At 44.4% G+C, this 21883-nt stretch overlaps 1 protein-coding gene across 3 annotated transcripts in view; it reads left to right on the top strand.

Moving 5' to 3' along the window:
- PEBP4 (phosphatidylethanolamine binding protein 4) overlaps nucleotides 1-21883 on the top strand; it is a 237919-nt gene that overhangs the window by 103321 nt on the left and 112715 nt on the right. The gene's annotated exons all lie outside the window — the stretch shown is intronic.

The raw sequence follows: 21883 nt of genomic DNA, 5'->3' as shown, positions 1-21883 counted from the left end.
AGTTAAATGAGGCAAGGGATCTGGAATGGTTGGCATATAATAGGGCTTCAATTAATGGTAACTATTATTTGTTTGATAATCTTTTATTACCGATTGCATCAATTTGTACATCCAGGGTTTACTTTTTACGGAAATGCATTTACTTGGTGGTAAACTCCTTAGCTGTTTGCACCATTAGTTATATATGTTGTTCATGTATTCTGCCTGCTCATTACTGCACATATCATGTATGTAGAGGACAGTAAGAGCCAGCTGTCAGTCCCTGGCCTGGAGGAGCTCATAAGATGATGGTGGAAACAAACACACCAAAAACTAATACAGTGTAGCTAGTTTTTAACACAGATAGTCTCTCAAGGAACTGATTCACATTCTTTCCAATCAAGTCTTTGGCCAAAGGAAATGTGGATTTTTATAAGATAACGCTGAAAATTTGTCCATAAGAAGAAATAGCTTAAAATTCTTCCCTTTCAGATTTCTTAATATTCTCTTGTATTAAAAAAAACTAGGTTCTTTTGGGACAACCTCCCCCCCACCCAGCCTATCAGGTCACATTTCACCTACACCTGTGTATTTTGAAAAATCTTAAAGGACTGCCAATCTCTGTGATTCACTGGACCTAGTTTTAAAGTAGATCTACAACATCCTGGTCACTTCTGAGGGTAATCTGAGGTGGCAAAGAGAGGTGAAATCTATTCAATACCTGAAAAATATCTTAACTATCATCATCATCACATGACGGCCCCTCTGAGTCTCCACTCGAGCCTTTCCAGAATTTTTTAAAAAATCATTTTGTGGGTTTGGAGTATAGAGTCCACAAAAAAAAAATATTTTTTTTCCCCCAACAAATGTCTTATTCGCAGCTGACCGGTCACATTTCCTGGATTTCTTTCACGTGAAAACACTTCTTAGAATTTTAAGAAGACTTAGCGATCCCATGGCTGTACTCCCTTAATCCATTTCCTTCTTTCTCCATCCAATTCACTCTTAAAAATCTCAGCGGTGCCTTCTCCTTGGCCATTGCAAGGGGGGCGGTGGTTGGGCAAGGGGGTCAGAGCACCATTTTCAGTTTCACAGGATGAGATGTGACACTCAGGGTTGGGCCCTCATGTGGACGAGCTAGGTAGTGGGAAGGAAGGCACCAGAACAAAGACCCATTGCGTCATGGTCCTCATAGACATGCTTGCTTAGTACCCCCGGGAAAAACGAAAACCCCACACACAACCTTGCAAACCAGTGTGCTTCAAATCCACAAGTACTCGGTTTGCGCTTTTAATAGTTATTATATTTCACACACCACGTCTTAATGGTCCTTTGTAGTTTAACCCTCCATCAGAAGAATTCTTGACGTTTTGCAGTAACCCGTTCATTCTCCTAATGGCCCTTCAGGGAAGGAGGTCATGGAGATGATCCCCTCCCATTCTGTATGTGGAGAAACTGAGGCCCAGACAGAACAAGCCATGTAGCTCAAAACCTCCACCTCCCCGCCAGCCCTTCCACTCCAGCCTTTCCTCCAGGCCTTGATACCATCGAGCCCCTGTGCGCAGGACACCCTGCACCATCGAAACGCCCCTGGCTTTAGATTCCTAGGGACTTCACCCCTTCCCAGCAGCCCCTCGTTGGGTCGCCCGACCAAGGGGCCACTACCTCAACTGGGGCCAAATCCCTGGTGACCAACAGCACGTCCCAAAGGCTAAGCCACCAGCCCAGCCACTCACCCCCATCTGGCTGGGCTCTGTCACCCCGAACAAGTGTGAAAACGCCACCTTTGCAGGCCGGAATCCGCAAGAAATTGGAAACCTGCTGTTAGTTCCATTCCCACTCTCTTTTCATGTTTGCTGTTATTTTTTAACACTTTTTTTTTCTCATAAAAGCACTATCCTCTTCCCCAGAGCTTGCCTGTAGCAAAGGCATGGTCTGTACAACTGCAATTATTTCAGAGAACAGATGGAGAGAGGAGCAGAAAGTCTGTTAATAGTAATAGAAATGCTACATGTTAACCTGGACAGCACACGATGACAGTCCCATGACTACCCGTTCTGTTCCCACCAGCTGGGCCACCAAAGTAGGAATGAGATATTCACAAACACAGCCATCAGCCACGTAGCCACCTAAAGTTAGAACTCGAATTCCTTCACACCAGGGGCCTTGGCGACGGTGGCGGCCCAGGCCGAGAGCAGAGGAGGCCAAGCCCCAGCTCAGCACCAGGCCAAGCAGGACTGCCCCAGCTCTGCTTCAACTGCCCAGGCTTCCCGGGTCAGCCCAGGCCCAGGCCCAGGCCCAGCTTTCAGGCAAACGCTGAACTCTCCAACCCTACCCAGGAGCCAAACTCACCAGCACTTTACTTGGGTCTCTTGGGAGGAAGCATTAAGTCTGAGTTGATCTTGACTTCCTGGGAGGCAGTGGGTAAGAGAGGGGCCTGGTTCCCCCAGGCCGAGGCCAGAAAGACAAAGGCAAAACTCCAGAGCAAGCCACGCAGTGTCAGGGTCAGCAATACAAAGGGCTTGTCCATCTCTGGAAGCAGAAATCTCTTCCCTCTTCTAGAATGCAGAAAATAAACCAATGTCTTATCCTGACGGAGGAAATGGGTCACTTTACTTCAACAAATATTTCTTAAGCACCTACTGTGTGCAAGAAAACATGCCAGGCACTTCAGGAACAACAAAGAAATCAGAGTCCCTACCTTCAAGAAAATCATATTCTAGTAAGAGGGACCAAGTGACTTCTGCCCACGTAAAACCGGATACACAGCAGACAGCGAGAAGTATTCCAGCAAAGGCACAAACAAAATACGCTATCAGGATTCAAATAGTAAGGACATCGTATCTGGTCTAAGGGGCTCGGGAGAAGTCTTCATAGAGGAGACGGGTAGTATTTAAGGTGTGTCTTGAGGAATGGGAAGGATTTTTCGATGGACAGAGAGACCAGTACAAATAAAGCCACAAAAGTAGGGAAGCAGAATCACACTGGAAACCAGAAACGTGCCCAGTCTGCATACCCCTATCAGGCCGCGGTGGGATCGGCTGGGCAGGCTGAGTGAGAGCAAGCTGTCAAAGGCCTCTGCCAGGTTAGGAAGTTTGTACAATATGAAAGTCCTAAGTCCGTGGGGAGCTGTGCCTCAGACAGTTGTGTGCTGGCCAGAGCCAACTCTGTCCAGCTCTTTCCAACCCCTCATTCTGTGGCCTCACATTGGCAGCTTGGATGGGCCACGGTGTGAATATTTACCCTGGAAATGGGCAAGGGCTGCAAGCCAGGGCTTGTTTTTCTTTGGCTATTTGTTTGTTTGTTTTCCAGAGAACTGGTCTACCAAGTCCACACTGGATTTCTCTAATACAAGCCAGCCGCACATGAGTAGGAAGGGAGACAGAGAGGGAAGAAGGCCAGTTAAGAAACTGTTGAAATAGCTGAGGCAAGAGCTAGTTCAGACCTCACCCCAGGGTGTCAGAGAGTAGGAGGAAAAGTGAGCATGGGTTCTAGCGAGACCCTAAGCTTGGAAATCAAAAAGAATGGGGCACGGTCCGAGAGGGAAGAGTCCAAAGATGATTCATATGTTTCATTTGGTGGCTAACAAAATGGCAGAGCCGTTCGCTGAAACAGGAGGAACCGGTGAGCAGGGTGGACGTGAATGTAGCTTTGGAGGTGGGGATAGCCGTCCGATAACTAATTCGTTTAAAGAAACGAGCTGCACACACTATGTTGCTTACGAGCCCTCCTTTTCCTTTCCCTTCCTTCAGTTCCCTCCTCTCCCTCCCACCCTCCCTCCCATGCAGTACGGATAATATCTCAATTCATCACTCAACAGACAGTGATCTCTGCTGCCTGCTTAGCTGCGTGTGAGGCTTTGAGATTTATTAAATAAGTCCCTTAGCTTTATGAAGACAGAAAAGTGGCCGTCGACCAGAGTGGGGGCTTTGGGGAGTGGGTAGAGTACAGTGAATTCGCCAGGATTTGAACTCACCCCTCGGCTCACCCGCGTCCCCCCGGCACACAGCCAGAATCCCAAGAGCCTCCCTTCCCCCAGCCATCTTGAGTGGGCAGATGCTGTGGAGGGACCGCCGTCCCCAGAGGACTGGGCAGTGCAGTGGCAGAAGGCACTTGATTCAGAGATGCCGGAACACGTTGCCAACAAGTACATCTTTGTAGTATGTGTGTTTTAAATTACACAAGCGTCCAGAGACTTAGGTGTGCAGGAATCTGCAACACGCAAACAAATACCATATTCTTGTGAGTAAGAGTCAACGTCAAATCTGTCCCTCTTCCTCCAGACCTATGCCTGCCCTCTGTGCAGGGAGAAGAGGGTGGAATTGGGAGACAAGGGACATGGTTTTAAGTCCCAGAGAAGCCGTTCAGTTGCTTACAAAGGCTGGCATTTATCGATCGCTTAACGTTTGCCAGCCACTACTCTGAGCCATTTCACTCGCTTAATGTGAGTAACAATCTAAGAGAAAAGAACTCTGATTATTACGATCTCTCTTTTAGAGATGATAAACCTGAAGCCCAGAGAGTTTAGGCAACTTGCCCAAGGCCACACAGCAACTGAGTGGAATTCACATCACTAAAGCATTTTGCCTCAGACGGATCCACTTCATCCTTCTGAGCTTCCATTTTTCCATCTGTAGACTCAGAATGACAATCTCTATTTAGTAGATGTTCCCTGCAGTGGCCCCTTGTTCCCAGTAATGTGACTCTGGCCACAGCAAATGATGGCCTTAACAGACTTGGACCCATATCACCCGCAACCTCCAACCTGCACCCTCCACGTCTGGCCGTTGTAAATCATCCTTTCTTCTTCTCGTCAAGTACCGCCTTCTCTGTAAAGACTGACCTCCTCGCCCCCATTCTGCACAGAAGTGTTTGGTCCCTGTCCTATGTTCCCATAGCCCTTTGTGTTAGTCTTTATCCCAGCATGTCACAGCGTGCTGTAGTTGTTTACATGTCTGTCTCCCTTGTTATTTTGTGAACCATACAAGGGCATCTTTGTATAGACAGAGTGTGGGATGCAGCTCCAGGTAGCTGAACCAGTTGAAGAGACAGGGCTCTTTAGCCTGAACAAAAGGTCATTGTGAAGCTGTGATTGCCTTCAAATGTCTGAAGGGGGGCCGTGTACAAGAAGGACAGGACTTGTTCTATGCAAGAAAGAAGAGGAACAGCTGTGAGTTTTAAGGGTAGTTTTGGGCTCCATGAGATGTAGCCCTTTCTAATATTTGAATGAGTCGCCTCCCCAGGGAGTGAGGGACACTCACCGCTGGGAGCGCCATGGAGACACCGGATGGTTGCTGGCTAGGTTTGCTTAGGGGAACTCGGCCCCTGCTTCCTCCAGCATTCCAGGGTTCTGTAATCTGTTCCACTCCCAGATGAACTTAGTCCCTCTGGGAACACAAAAAGAGCGAGTGTTAGAGGGAAGCAATGTGCTGTCTCCGCATGCACTAGTGTCCCTGGCCAGACTTAGAGATGCGGACAGCCCAGCCTCTCTGCCTCCAGACAGCTGGTGACAGGCCGTTTGGAAAATGTCTTCTGGCCGTCAAGGTAACTGCTACTCCAGGGACCACTGGAAACAAACACTGAGGGCATTTGTTCACATAACGAAACCTGACCCACGGACATCGCTTCACAGTCTTAAAAATACTTTCACACTTTTAACTCATTTTATTTTTAGAGTAACCCTGTTGTGTGAGATGCATATTACTGCCATTTTGCAGATCAGTAAACTGCACCTTGGTGAGAGTAAATGACTTACCTCCAAACACGCAGCCTATACAAGCAACAGCAGGGGCTCAAATCCTAGTTCTCTATCATTTACTTGAGTAATCTTTTCACAACATCAGGATGCCTTTCTGAAGATCAGCCTCTGACACTCACTTGCCAAAACCAGCACAGACAACTGATGTGTGTGTCAGGTAGGAATGTGTTTGGCTGCAAGGAAGAAAAATCTCTACCCTAAGAACATAAAGGGATTATTTGTTTCAGGCAACAAGAAGTCTAGGGGCTGGCAATCGCAGGCAGATTCAGCAGCTCAAGGACCCAAGTTCTTGCCATCTCTCTGCTTCACCATCTTGAGCACACAGGCCTTCAACCTCATGCTTGTCCCCTCTTGGTCACAGAGTGGCTGCTACACATCCAACATCACATCTACATTCCAGGCAGAATGAAGGGGAACAGGGAAAGGGACAAAAGGCAACAAGGGTTTTCTCTGAGTAAGCCTTTGCCTTCTTTTCAGGAAGAGATCCCTTCCCAGGGACTTTCTCCTATCTCTTCTTGGCCAGAACATGGCCTCCCCTTGGTGCACGAGAGGCTGGGAAATCCAGTATTGTAGCTCCCCAGCCTCTAAAGTAGAGGAGAGCAAGGAAGAAGGATAGCTGATCCACAGTGACTACACAACACCTCTTCCCAAATGTGTGAAAGCAAGGCATGAGCCCCAGCTCCCAGATTGACACGCCTCTGTCCACCCAGCCCAGGAACTGTCTTTGTCGACAGCTGAAATGTGAGTCAGTCGTCAGGGATGAAAGGCTTTAGGCTCAAGGGGCAACACCCGGACTGCATCCTGGTGAGACTATCAGTCCTGGTGAGGAACAGCTGTTACACTCAACCTCCCCCAGGAAGAAGGCTCTTAACTAGATTTCCCATACAGAACTTTGTGGGGGAGGTTCAAACACAACCAACCCACTATAGGCTAAATTTGTACTCCAACCAACCTCATAATGAATAGTGGGAGAGGATGGTGACTTGTATTTGTGACTTCAGTTTCTCGATTCAGTGCTCAAGCCCCTTAATCTCCAGGGTCCCAGGCGTAAGGGACCCCGGCCAAGATCGGGGGAAGCCTGTCCTCTTTAGGTAGAGGGCGCATGATCTTCCCTGAGAGTGCATTAAACAGGAGGAAAGAAACCTGAGTTTTAGTCAGTGGCAGATTCAGTCAAGGACTTGGGGGAACCAGATTTTAGGACTGTGGTTCTCACCCCTAACTCTACGTTTGTGTCACCTGGGAAACCTCCATGTCGACACTAAAGCCGGGGCCCCTCTCCAGACCCCTTAGGTCAAAGGCCCAGCCTTGGTAGCTTTGAAAAGCTCCCTTGGTGATTCTAGTATTCAGGCAGGGGTGAGAACTACTGCTTTGGAGAGGATGGCTCTCCACTCAACTTGACCGTGAAACTTAACCATATCAGGTCAGCCCAGTCCTTCATTCTGGGACAAGTGAATGCTGTAGGCAACAAGAGACAGACATAATCATATTAGAACGTGAGAGAAATGCAATGCTAGATACTCCCCAGGTTCCTGTAGTCTTCAAATGGTCTTGATGGATATCTGAGTCCGAAGGAGTCAAGGGCCCTGTTCTAGAACGTACCTGGGATTCGTTTTAATTGGATGTGATAAGACACGCAGATGGAAATGATCATGAAGGAAGATGTTTATACTCACAGATCCCTAAAGACAGGAATCACAGCACACTACACAGGGCCACACGGGGAAGCACCAGGGTCTGTTGGAAGGCAGAAGGAGTGAGGAGAAATCATGGGCGAGAATCCTTACTGTGATTTTTGTGGGAAAAAATAAAGCATTGGCGAAGGAGGATAAGCAGCGTAGACAGGCTTGGGGTTGGCTAGTTTGAATAGTTCTGGTGGTCTCTGGAACACAGGAGCTGCCCCTGGTTGTCTGGAATCTGACCCCTGGGTGAGTAGGCCAGGAGGATAGTGGCTCAGCCCAATAAACAAGATGGCATAGGCTCTGGATTGGTAGGTTTGCACTTGAAGAGCATGGTCTCAGGTACATGTTTGCTGTCTCTGGGAACTGGTAGCCTCTCCAGAGACAGCAAGACCCCAGATGTCAAAGCATCAGAAAATAAAAGGTGTGATTAATATAGACCACATCTTCTCAGCACTTCTAGGACTCAGAACTGTCTACTGAAGTCCCATCATAGTCTGTCCAAAGAATACTTTTCACTCCTCTCTGGGAAAGGCCGGCACACACAGACTGCTCAAATAGCAAGGTGGAGAGAGGAGGCCTCAGAGACCCCAGAGCACCCCTGCACGTCAGAAAGGCCCCTCTGCCCAGGCATCTTCTGCAGCGCCAGCAGGGCTCCTGGTTAGACCCCAAAAGGTGCTTGGATTCTTTGCGTATATGATAAGGGCTCAGTCAATGCTTGTGGAATGAATGAATGAATGAATGAATGAACACGTGAACAATTGAACCACCTGGGCCAGCTGCAATAATTGTTTTATTTACTCATTCAAAAATATTTATCAAGTGTGTTCTCTGTGCCAGACACTGTAATCTATGGGCGCATAGTGGTGAGCCAAAACAGACACAATCCCCGTTTTCAAGGAGGTCTTAGTCTCGTGGGGGACACAGACGTTAATCAAAACTTACGCCAACACACGTCTAAATTGACTCTAAACTGAGATGCGTATCTGAGGGAAGGAGATGTGAGCACGTTTAAGAAAGGAACTTAACCTAGAACAGGGGTGAGGGAACACTCCTCTGGAGAAGTCACCCTGAACTGGGTTCTGAGGTATGAATAAGAGTTCACCAGATTCAAGGGAGTTGGGCGGGAGTGGGGAAACATAGGCAAAGGCCGTGGGGTAGGAGGGAGCAGGGCAAACCTTAGAAACAGAAAGGCCCCTGAGAGTGGAGTAGAGGGCAAGGGCCATGTGTACAAGATGACAAGGTGAGGTGGGAAGGGGCCAGATTATTCAAGGCCTTGTAAGACACACTAAGGACCCATGGAAAGCCAGGGAAGGATTTTAAGCAGCAGGATAACACAATCTCACCTGTGTTTTGAAAAAGTGTTCTGGATCAGGGTGGAACATTGATCAGGGAGTAAAAACAGGTATGAGGAAGCTTGTTAGGAGGCTGTTACAGGAGACAAGACAAACATTGGGGAGAAGGAGAGGTCAGGTGTGGATGCAGTTAGGGTTTGCAGGCTTTGAGGCAGACCTTGAAGAACTTGTCATACGATGGCTTCAGTTTCCTCTGCGAAGTTATCGCTGAAAAATTTACCTGCCGAGAGAGGGTTGGGGGAGTGGAGGGAGGTTGGAGGTTTAAGGATACTGGAAAAGGTTTGAAATCTTGGAAAGCCATTACCAAGGGTGGCAGATCAAGTTGATGCCAGAAATGCAGAGCAGTATTGAGGGCCCATAATGAAGCTGGCGGCCAAGATATATGGAGCCAATCTTCCCCGGGATATGACTTTCTCTTGGTGGGCTCACTGCTCACGTCATACACAGAAGTAGAGGAAAGTTGGGTTTACTTTGGGGTCTTTTGAAGGAAATATGTTTAAATGATAGAGGGACAAGGGAGTTTACATTTTGACGATTTGGGACACAAGCAAAGACAAGAGAGAGCTGATGGGCTGGGAGAAGGGGCATTTACCAACAGTCTGGAGGTCCCCTTGGGGTCAAAGATTAGTCGAGGTAGACAGAGTTGAAGAAGCAAGCTGAACAGAAGGGAGGTTGTGGCCAGAAATAGTGACATGGGGAGGTGGAGCAGTTTGGGGGGATGATAAGTTTCAAGGTGTGACTGTGGGAGTCGATAGTTGAGATAAAGAAGGAGAAGCTTGCCTGAGATGCAATGGTGCAGGTACGCGGGAGGCCACGGTGCTGGATGGGTGATCCGCGTGTTTGCCGGAGTCACCAGGGTGATGGCAGGACCTAGGGAAGAAAAGATGACTGTGACCAGGTGCCAGTGTCTTCGATGAATGAGCAGGAACCATCATGAGGTCATAGGTGACAGCAGCCAGGACAGAAGGAGGGGGTATGTATGGTTGAGTGACTTGAGCCACAGAGGATGTGGCAGCAGGGAGCTAGGACACCTCTTGGGGTTTAAGGGCCACGAGAGAACACACATCAGCACTCGAGGGAGCTAAGGGGAAGGGACTCTTCAGGGGAGAGTCAGGCAAAGACAAGGAAGTAGACAGAGCGATTTATGGAGAGACAGAGGATGGAAGGGACGTGGCTTGTTATTTAGTGGCTTTTCCAGAGGGCAGGGTAGAAGGGTTTGGAAGTGGAGGATGAATAGAGAACTGGCTCAGAGGAAAAGAGAGAAGAGCATTTTGGCATGATGGTGTGGTGGAGGAGATGGCAGGGGGTGGGTGGTCTTTGACTGAGAAGATCTGGATGGGAGGCAGGGAGACTGGGGCTCAACGATTTCTCTGAAGGAGGCCAGTGGATCAGTGGACCAAGGGTCTGGGGGAGTTAATGTCAGTGGTGCTCTCTGCTCACCTGGGTTGGTGGCTGTTCTGAGGTTGACATTTCCCTACTGGAATAATCAGTGTCATGGTGAGATACAGTAAGAAGACAGCCCCAGGTACAGATGATGGATGAGGGCAGAAGCCAGCGGTTCAAGGATGAGGCAAATCCAGCTCTGACCACCTTCTCTCCTTCCTTTCCACTCTCCCCACTGCTCACCTTTTCCCTAACTCCCAGTTGGGATACAACTATTAAAATTCCTTCTAGAATGGGGCTTCCCTGGTGGCGCAGTGGTTGAGAGTCCGCCTGCCGATGCAGGGGACACGGGTTCGTGCCCCGGTCCGGGAAGATCCCACGTGCCGCGGAGCGACTGGGCCCGTGAGCCATGGCCGCTGAGCCTGCGCGTCCGGAGCCTGTGCTCCGCGACGGGAGAGGCCACAACAGTGAGAAGCCCGCGTACCACAAAAAAAAAATTCCTTCTAGAATAATAAGAAGATAAATTTTAAAGGGGCAAAAGATTTATACAGACATTTCACCAAAGAAGATATGCAAATAGTCAATAAAGACATGAAAAGGTACTCAACATCACTAGTCATTAGGGAAATGTAAATTAAAAACTCAATGAGTTTTTAATTTATATTTCACGCTTTGCACCTGCTAGAATGGCTACAATCAAACAGACAGATGATAACAAGTGTTGGTGAGGAGATGGAGAAATTAGGACCTTCATACACTGCTGGTGGGATTGCAAAATGGTGCAACCATTTTGGGAAACAGTTTAGCAGTTTTTAAAAGTATTAAACATAAATTTACCATATGTCCTAACGATTCCACTCTAGGTGTTTTCCCAAGAGAATTGAAAACAAATATTCACACAAAGACCTGTAGCGAATGTTCATATCAGCATGATTCACAGTAGCCAAAAAGTAGAAACAACCCAAATGTCCATCACGTGGATGAACAAAAGTCATACCAACGGTATACTATTTGGCAATTAAAAGGGATGGCGTGCTGATGCACGCTACATGGCTGAAGCTCAAAAACGTTATGCTGAGCGAAAGAAGCCAGGCACAGAAGACCTCATATTCTATGATTCCACTTATGTGAAATGTTCAGGTAAGGCAAAAAGGAGATTATAGAGACGCGAAGTAGATTAATGGTTGGCCGAAGCTGGGGGAGGGAACAGGAAGTGATTGCAAATGGCACAAGGATTGTTTTGGGGGTGACGAAAATGTTCTAAATTTAGATTATGGTGATGGCTGCACAACGCTGTTAATTTACTAAAAATTGTTGGAATGTATGCTTTAAAGGGGTGAAGTTTGTGGTATGGAAATTATACTTCAATATGGCTGTTTAAAAAACTTCACATGGACAAGCCCAGATCTAATTCTCCTTCTATGTTGCCGTCATTATGTCAAGGTACTGTGATCTGTTGACGTGGCTTCCCATACCTCGCTCATGCCCTGAGCTGCAGAGCCCAGGGCCCTGGTCCAGCGTTTGCCCTGCACCTAACCGACCCCCAAAGATGCAATGAGGATTCCACGAGCTCTCCCTACCAAAAAGGGCAAAGCCATCCTTCTTTACCTCTCAGCCAGCTAGAGAGAGACTAGAGACTAACTAAGATAATACTATGTGATTACTACACATTTCACTTGATTTTATAATTTTAGTTTATTTTTAGCAGGTAATGTATTCACATGGCTCAAAAATCAAAATGAAAGAACAGGCACGTAGGAGAGATTTCCATCCCACCTCTGTCGCATCCACCCATAGCACCACCACCACCCACATCTTTTTTTTTTTAAGTATCTCTCCAGAGTTTGTTTATGCAAATACAAACCAATGTGAAGACATAGCTTATTTTTTCTTTCATATGTAAAAGTAAGGTGCTAGATATATTGTTCTGCACCTTGCCTTTTTCACTCATTTACCTTGGAGAGCTTTTCAGATCAGATCTGAGAGATCTTCATTGTTTTTCACAGCTATAAAGTATTCCATTGTGAGTACGTATCAGTGTTTATTAACCAATCCCCAACTGATGGACACTTGAGTTATTTCCAACTTTTGCTATCATAAACATGGCTGAAATGAATACCTTATACACAAGTCATTTCATAAATATGCAGGTATCTTTAGGGGAAGAAATTACAGAAGTGGGATTGCTGAGTCAAAGGATAAATCGGCCCCATTTTTGCATTCCCACAGCAATGTATGAAGCTTCCCCACCGCCTCGCCAGCAGAGCGTACTGTCAAGGTCTGGGATTTGCAGAATGCTTGATGAGGGCGTTGATTCTGTCCTGCTCTCTTCAAGCAGGATTACTTTCTTCTTTTTAATTTAAAATTTTATTTTTTTGCAGTAGGAACATGAGATCTACCCTCTGAACAGATTTTAAAGTGTACAATACAATATCATTAACTACAGGTACAAGGTTGTACAGCAGATCTCTAGGACTTATTCATCTTTTGTGATTCATGCTTTGTCCCTATTTAACAGTAACTCCCCATTTCCCCCTTCCCTCTGCCCCTGGCAACCACTGTTCTGCTCTCTGCTTCTGTGAGTTTGACTATTTTAGATGCCTCATATAAATTGAATCAGACAGTAGTTGTCCTTCTGTTACTGGCTTATTTCACTTAGCATGATGTCCTCATGGTTCATTCATGTTGTTACAAACAACAGGATTTCCCTCTTTTTCATGGCTGAATAATATTCCATTGTGTGTATAAACTACCCGGTCTTTATCCCTTCATACCTTGATGGACATTTAGGTTTGTTTCCACAGCCTGACTATTGTGAATAATGCTGCACTGAACATGGGAGTGTGGATATCTCTTGGAGAACTTCCATGAATTTCCCAAAATATCTATTAAGGATTTTGATTGGAATTGTGTTAAATCAACTAATTAATTAAAGGATTACTGACATATTTGCAAATGGTGGCTTTGATGTGTAAGAGCATAATATGTCTTTCTCCATCTCTTCAAGTTTTCTTTTTATGTACATCAGTAATGCTTTGCTTTCTTGGTGTAAGTCTTGGATTTTTCATCAAGTTTATTCCTAGATATTTTATATTTTTATTACAATGGTAAATGGGATTTTAAAAGTATACTTTCTGACTACTATTTGTCCGTAGGAAAGTACTGATTTTGCGTGCATTTCATAACAACTCACTTAATTGAATATTAGTCTAGTTGCTTCCAGCTGATTCTTTTGGTTTCTCATGTAGGCAATTATGTCATTTGGAAAACAATTAATTAAAAAACAGAAAGAGCATAGATTTTTTTTTCTTCTTTTACAGTATTTACACTTTGTTTTTATTTTCTTGCTGCTTCGGCTAAAACCAATTCTTGGTTGTATCAGACAGTTTTTCTCTCTGGGAGTCTACTGGGATCACACACACTCGTGTGTGCGCACACACACACACACACACACACACACACACACACACACACGGGCTCCTTAGGATATGATCCTACTTTCCCCCTAATATTTTCATCTCTTTATCCTTCTCTTCTGAGTTCTTGGAGATTTCCTTGGGCTTTATCTTCAAATTCTCTGAGTTAATTTCCTAGAGCGTTTAATATGTGGTTTGGGATTTTAACGTTCAGCAAACAGTAGTTTTATCTCTGAACTGCTCATCTCTGGAAAGTAGCCAGTTCTCCCCCAATTGTCACAGCCAGTACGGCTTTGGGATCCTCTTCCTTGATGACTCTGTTATACTAAGCCCATCCCCACTCCTTCCTTGAACCCTTTTTCGTCTTGGTGTCCGTGACACTCTGCTCCTTGGTTCTCCTCCTAACTCTCTTCCCCTCAGTCTCTCCTCTCCCCACCACTCTTAGTTCCTGAGTTCAAAGGAACTAAGTTCCTTTTCAAAGTTCCACCCTAGCTGTTCTGTTCTCACTCCATAAGTTCTCCCCAACAATCTTATCCATCCCCATGCCCACTACCCACATGCCAAGTCTTGAGAGAGCTCCAGGCTTCATAGCTCCATTTAGGGTACATCTCTGCCTACATGTTTCAACACCAAACTCACTGTCTCCCAGACTTTCTACTCATAATAGTCATGGTACCATCATCCACCTAATTGCCCAAGATAGAATCTCATAGACCTCCTGGACCCCTCTCCCTCTCTCACCCGCCCTATTCAGTCACCTCATGCTGTTGATTCTGTGGTACAAATCTCTCTATCTTTATTACTACTTGAATTTTCAAGCCCTCGTGATCTCTTTTCAGAGTCTCCCGATTTTCTTCTTTTTTTATTTTTACTCTGCTTTTAGTCTTTTACTCATCCTCACCATGTGCCTTCCCAAAGCACGCATTTCATCATGTCAGTTGTCTGTTCAAATAATTTCAGTGAGTCCTGTTGCAAAACAAATAACAACTTAGGACATGTGAGGTTTTCTATTATCTGGTCCCAGTAACCTTTCAGTTCTGTCACCCACCATTCCTTTACAGATGCACTCTGTCCCAGCACACCAAGTTTCTTGCCCTTCCCCAACCCCTCATGCCTTTGCCCAGACCCTTCCCTTTGCCAAGGGAGTCCTTTTCCTGACCCCTTACCAGCTCATCCTTCAAGATCAAGCTCAGATGACAACTCGGTGAAGCCTTCCTGGACTCCTGAGGTGGAGAGATTTAGGTTCCCTCCTCCATGCTCCCTTAGTGCCTGATAAATACTCCGCTACCCATGCCCTTCACATACTGTACTCCAGTTATGTCTATGTCTCTCTCTCCCTCCAGAGCAAGAGGAATCCCAGGACCCTCCTTATTTTTCTACTCACTTCTTACACTCTCACTCCCTTCTCTTCCATCATACTCACCAGTCTGTCCATATACAGGCTAAACCCAACGATGACTTATTCCCCGTCTGCACTTGAACCGTCAAAAAGTGCATAACTGTGGAATGTAATATTACCCAGTAACCTTACTACATACCTCTGGTATACTCAATTTCTCACCTCCCCAAATGACTATTCCACATCTTGTCTGTCCCCAAACTTCCTATAATCCCTCTTCCCCTGATGACCTTGCCTCTAACTCATTGAGAAAACAGAAGTAATCGGAATCCAATTTCCTCATTCCTCACCACATCTTCCAGCACCCTTGCATCTGAACCTGTATCCTCCGCCCCTGCCAAAGGCCAGGCCCTCCACTTTTGCTCTGGATCCTGTCTCCTCCCACCTTCCCAGAGTCTTGGCTCTTACAACGAACCCCTTTCTTCTCTCTGACATCTATACCTCCCTCCACACTGGATCACTTCCATCGGCTTGCAGACATTCTTGACTGCCATCCATCTCTTTAAAAATTTAAAAAGAAATAAATCTCTAGACTCTTCCTTCCCATCTAGTAACAGCCACTCTGCGTCTCAGCTGCCCTTCACACTATAATTCCTCTTTTATCATCTTTTTTTTTTTTTTTTTTTTTTTTTTTGCGGTACGCGGGCCTCTCACTGTTGTGGCTTCTCCCGTCGCGGAGCACAGGCTCCGGATGCGCAGGCTCAGCGGCCATGGCTCACGGGCCCAGCCGCTCCGCGGCATGTGGGCTCTTCCCGGACCGGGGCACGAACCCGTGTCCCCTGCATTGGCAGGCGGACTCTCACTGCACCACCAGGGAAGCCCTATCATCTTTAATAACTATTTTCAGTTCCTCGCATCCCATCTCCTCGCCACCTATTCCAATCAAACATCAGTCCTTACTACTCCACTGACACTGGTCTTGCCAAGAAAACAAGGGATCTCCATGTTGTCAGATCACATTGTCACATCTGTGTCCTCATCTTGCTCCGCGTTTCGGCAGCATTCGACACAGCTGACCACTTCCTCCTCCTGGACACACTTTCTGTCTCAGCTTTCATGATACCTATGCTTCAGGTGGCTCCCCTGCCTCCCTGGCTACAGTCTCCTTTGCTAGATCCACCTCTCCTCTCCTCCTCTCCTCCTTAGCATGTTCTAGAGTTCACTCACGAGACCTCTTTTCTTCCCCATGTCTAATCTCTCTGTGAATCATCTCATTATTCTCTGGATTTAGGGGCCATCTTTGGTCCTTGGGAGTCAGTGACTCCAAATATCATAAATCCAGTCCTGATCTCTCCTCCAAACTCTTGACTCTGATACTTGCTTGTCTTTAAGAGGTGTTTCAAATGTAACATGTCCAAAATAGAACTCTCAATATCCCCCTTCAAACATTCTCCTTTCCAAGTCTTCTCCATGACGTTACGTGGCACCATTCACCCAGTTGTTCTAGCCAAAACCCCGAGTCATCCTCGATTTCTCTTTCCCTACCCCCTCCTCCCTGCCCTACAGTCCAGTCCATCAGCAAATCCCACTGATGCTCTCTAAAAATACTTCCCCGATCCATCTACTGGCTTCTATCTCCATTGCTACCATTCTAGTCCAAAATGCCATCATCCTGCCCTTTATCACTGCAATAGCCTCCTCTCTTGCCTCCTGCTGACCATTCAACTCTCCACCCAGCCACCATGACAACTATTTAACAATGTAAATCGGAGCATATCACTCTCCTGGCTTAAAAACAAAAGCAAACAAACAAACAAAAAAACCCTCCAGTAGTTCTGCATTGCACTTAGAATAAAACCCCCTGCTCACCCAGGTCTGCAAAGCCTTCTGTGGCCGGGTCCCCACTCATCTCTCCAACTCTGCCCTGTCCCCTCCCCTTGCTTGCCTCTAGCCACATGGCATTCTTTCTGCTCCTCAAACCCTCACTCGTTCCCACCTGAAGGCCTTTGTAGCAGTTGTTTCCCCTTCTTGGGACGCTTACTTCCTCCAACCCCATCCTATTTTATTTTAATCATAGAACTAATCCCAAGTTGGCACACCCTTGGGTTTTGTTGTTGTTTGGGTTTTTTTGAATTTTATTTTATTTATTTTTTTATACAGCAGGTTCTTACTAGTCATCAATTTTATACACATCAGTGTATACATGTCAATCCCAATCGCCCAATTCATCACACCATCACCGCCTCCCCGCAGCTTTCCCCCAGTGGTGTCCATAGGTTTGTTCTCTACATCTGTGTCTCAGCTTCTGCCCTGCAAACCGGTTCATCTGTACCATTTTTCTAGGTTCCACATACATGCGTTAATATACGATATTTGTTCTTCTCTTTCTGACTTACTTCACTCTGTATGACAGTCTCTAGATCCATCCACGTCTCAACAAATGACCCAATTTCGTTCCTTTTTATGGCTGAGTAATATTCTACTGTAAATATGTACCACATCTTCTTTATCCATTCATCTGTCGATGGGCATTTAGGTTGCTTCCATGACCTGGCTATTGTAAATAGTGCTGCAATGAACATTGGGGTGCATGTGTCTTTTTGAATTATGGTTTTCTCAGGGTATATGCCCAGTAGTGGGATTGCTGGATCATATGGTAATTCTATTTTTAGCTTTTTAACGAACCTCCTTACTGTTCTCCATAGTGGCTGTATCAATTTACATTCCCACCAACAGTGCAAGAGGCTTCCCTTTTCTCCACACCCTCTCCAGCATTCGTTGTTTGTAGATTTGCTGATCATGACCTTTCTAACTGGTGTGAGGTGACACCTCATTGTAGTTTTGATTTGCATTTCTCTAATAATTAGTGATGTTGAGAAGCTTTTCAGGTGCTTCTTCGCCATCTGCATGTCTTCTATGGAGAAATGTCTATTTAGGTCTTCAGCCCATTTTTGGATTGGGTTGTTTGTTTTTTTAATATTGAGCTGCATGAGCTGTTTATATATTTTGGAGATTAATCCTTTGTCCATTGATTCATTTGCAAATATTTTCGCCCATTCTGAGGGTTGTCTTTTGGTCTTGGTTATGGTTTCCTTTGCTTTGCAAAAGCTTTTAAGTTTCATTAGGTCCCATTTGTTTATTTTTGTTTTTATTTCCGTTTCTCTAGGAGGTGGGTCAAAAGGATCTTGCTCTGATTTATGTCATAGAGTGTTCTGCCTATGTTTTCCTCTAAGAGTTTGATGGTGTCTGGCCTTACATTTAGGTCTTTAATCCAATTTGAGTTTATTTTTGTGTACGGTGTTAGGGAGTGTTCTAATTTCATTCTTTTACATGTAGCTGTCCAGTTTTCCTAGCACCACTTATTGAAGAGACTGTCTTTTCTCCATTGTATATCCTGGCCTCCTTTGTCATAGATTAGTTGACCATAGGTGCGTGGGTTTATCTCTGGGCTTTCTATCCTGTTCCACTGATCTATGTTTCTGTTTTTGTGCCAGTACCATACTGTCTTGATTACTGTAGCTTTGTAGTATAGTGTGAAGTCAGGGAGTCTGATTCCTCCAGCTCTGTTTTTTTCCCTCAAGGCTGCTTTGACTATTCGGGGTCTTTTGTGTCTCCGTACACATTTTAAGATTTTTTTGTTCTAGTTCCGTAAAAAATGCCATTGGTAATTTGATAGGAATTGCATTGAATCTGTAGATTGCTTTGGGTAGTATAGTCATTTTCACAATATTGATTCTTCCAATCCAAGAACATGGTATATCTCTCCATCTGTTGGTATCATCTTTAATCTCTTTCATCAGTGTCTTACAGTTTTCTGCATACAGGTCTTTCTTCTCCCTAGGTAGGTTTATTTCTAGGTATTTTATTCTTTTTGTTGCAATGGTAAATGGGAGTGTTTCCTTAATTTCTCTTTCAGAGTTTTCATCATTAGTGTATAGGAATGCGAGAGATTTCTGTGCATTAATTTTGTATCCTGCTACTTTACCAAATTCATTGATTAGCTCTAGTAGTTTTCTGGTGGCATCTTTCGGATTCTCTATGTATAGTATCATGTCATCTGCAAACAGTGACAATTTTACTTCTTCTTTTCCAAATTATATTCCTTTTATTTCTTTTTCTTCTCTGGTTGCCGTGGCTAGGACTTCCAAAACTATGTTGAATGATAGTGGTGAGAGTGGACATCCTTGCCTTGTTCCTGATCTTAGAGGAAATGCTTTCAGTTTTTCACCATTAAGAATGATGTTTGCTGTGGGTTTGTTGTATATGGACTTTATTATATTGAGGTAGGTTCCCTCTGTACCCACTTTCTGGAGAGTTTTTATCATAAATCGGTGTTGAATTTTGTCAAAAGCTTTTTCTGCATCTACTGAGATGAGCATATGGTTTTTATTCTTCCATTTGTTAATATGGTGTATCACATTGATGATTTGCATATATTGAAGAATCCTTGCATCCCTGGGATAAATCCCACTTGATCATGGTGTATGATCCCTTTAATGTGTTGCTGGATTCTGTTTGCTAGTACTTTGTTGAGGATTTTTGCATCTATATTCATCAGTGATATTGGTCTGTAATTTTCTTTTTTTGTAGTATCTTTGTCTGGTTTTGGTATCAGGGTGATGGTGGCCTCATAAAATGAGTTTGGGAGTGTTCCTTCCTCTGCAATTTTTTGGAAGAGTTTGAGAAGGATGGGTGTTAGCTCTTCTCTAAATGTTTGATAGAATTAACATGTGAAGCCATCTGGTCCTGGACTTTTGTTTGTTGGAAGATTTTTAGTCACAGTTTCAATTTCATTACTTGTGATTGGTCTGCTCATATTTTCTATTTCTTCCTGGTCCAGTCTTGGAAGGTTATACCTTTCTAAGAATTTGTCCATTTCTTCCAGGTTGTCCATTTTATTGGCATAGAGTTGCTTGTATTAGTCTCTTAGGATGCTTTGTATTTCTGTGGTGTCTGTTGTAACTTCTCCTTTTTCATTTCTAATTTTATTGATTTGAGTCCTCTCCCTCATTTTCTTGATGAGTCTGGCTAATGGTTTATCAATTTTGTTAATCTTCTCAAAGAACCAGCTTTTAGTTTTATAGATCTTTGCTATTGTTTTCTTTGTTTCTATTTCATTTATTTCTGCTCTGATCTTCATGATTCTTTCCTTCTGCTCATTTTGTGTTTTGTTTGTTCTTCTTTCTCTAGTTCCTTTAGGTGTAAGTTTAGACTGGTTAGTTGAGATTTTTCTTGTTTCTTGAGGTAGGCTTGTATAGCTATAAACTTCCCTCTTAGTACTGCTTTTGCTGCATCCCATAGGTTTTGGATCCTCATGTTTTCATTGTCATTTTTCTCTAGGTATTTTCTGATTTCCTCTTTGATTTCTTCAGTGATCTCTTGGTTATTTAGTAACATAGTGTTTAGCCTCCTCGTGTTTGTGTTTTTTTCCCTGTAATTCATTTCTAATTTCATAACGCTGTGGTCAGAAAAGATGCTGATATGGTTTCAATTTTCTTAAATTTACTGAGGCTTGATTTGTGACCCAAGATGTGATCTATCCTGGAGAATGTTGCATGTGCACTTGAGAAGAAAGTGTAATCTGCTGTTTCTGGATGGAATGTCCTGTAAATATCAATGAAATCTATCTGGTCTATTGTGTCATTTAAAGCTTCTGTTTCCTTATTTATTTTCATTTTGGATGGTCTGTCCATTGGTGTAAGTGAGGTGTTACAGTCCCCCACTATTACTGTGTTACTGTCGATTTCCTCTTTTCGAGCTGTTAGCAGTTGCCTTATGTATTGAGGTGCCCTGTGTTGGGTGCATTTATATTTATAATTGTTATATCTTCTTCTTGGATTGATCCCTTGATCATTATGTAGTGTCCTTCCTTGTCTCTTGTAACATTCTTTATTTTAAAGTCTATTTTATCTGATATGAGTATTGCTACTCCAACTTCCTTTTGATTTCCATTTGCATGGAATATCTTTTTCCATCCCCTCACTTTCAGTCTGTATGTGTCCCTAGGTCTGAAGTGGGTCTCTTGTAGACAGCATATATATGGGTCTTGTTTTTGTATCCATTCAGCAAGCCTGTGTCTTTTGGTTGGAGCACTGAATCCATTCACGTTTAAGGTAATTATCGATATGTATGTTCCTATGACCATTTTCTTAATTGTTTTGGGTTTGTTTTTGTAGGTCCTTTTCTTCTATTGTGTTTCCCACTTAAAGAAATTCCTTTAGCATTTGTTGTAGAGCTGGTTTGGTGGTGCTGAATTCTCTTAGCTTTTGCTTGTGTGTAAAGCTTTTGATTTCTCCATCGAATGTGAATGAGATCCTTGCTGGGTCAAGTAATCTTGGTTGTAGGTTCTTCCCTTTCATCACTCTAAGTCTATCATGCCACTCCCTTCTGGCTCGTAGAGTTTCTGCTGAGAAATCAGCTGTTAACCTTATGGGAGTTTCCTTGTATGTTATTTGTCATTTTTCCCTTGCTGCTTTCAATAATTTTTCTTTGTCTTTAATTTTTGCCAATTTGATTACTATGTGTCTCGGCGTGTTTCTCCTTGGGTTTATCCTGTATGGGACTCTCTGTGCTTCCTGGACTTGGGTGGCTATTTCCTTTCCCATGTTAGGGAAGTTTTCATCTATAATCTCTTCAAATATTTTCTTGGGTCCTTTCTCTCTCTCTTCTCCTTCTGGGACCCCTATAATGCGAATGTTGTTGCGTTTAATGTTGTTCCAGAGGCCTCTTAAGCTGTCTTCATTTCTTTTCATTCTTTTTTCTTTATTCTGTTCTGCAGCAGTGAATTCCACCCTTCTGTCTTCCAGGTCCCTTATCTGTTCTTCTGCCTCAGTTATTCTGCTATTGATTCCTTCTAGTGTATTTTTCATTTCAGTTATTGTATTGTTCATCTCTGTTTGTTTGTTCTTTAATTCTTCTAGTTCTTTGTTAAACATTTCTTGCATCTTCTCGATCTTTGCCTCCATTCTCTTTCTGAG

This window comes from Lagenorhynchus albirostris, chromosome 7 (assembly GCF_949774975.1).
Source record: "Lagenorhynchus albirostris chromosome 7, mLagAlb1.1, whole genome shotgun sequence".
NCBI lineage: Eukaryota > Metazoa > Chordata > Mammalia > Artiodactyla > Delphinidae > Lagenorhynchus > Lagenorhynchus albirostris.
Note: the sequence above shows the minus strand (reverse complement) of the source record. Positions and strands in the feature narration are given on the sequence as shown.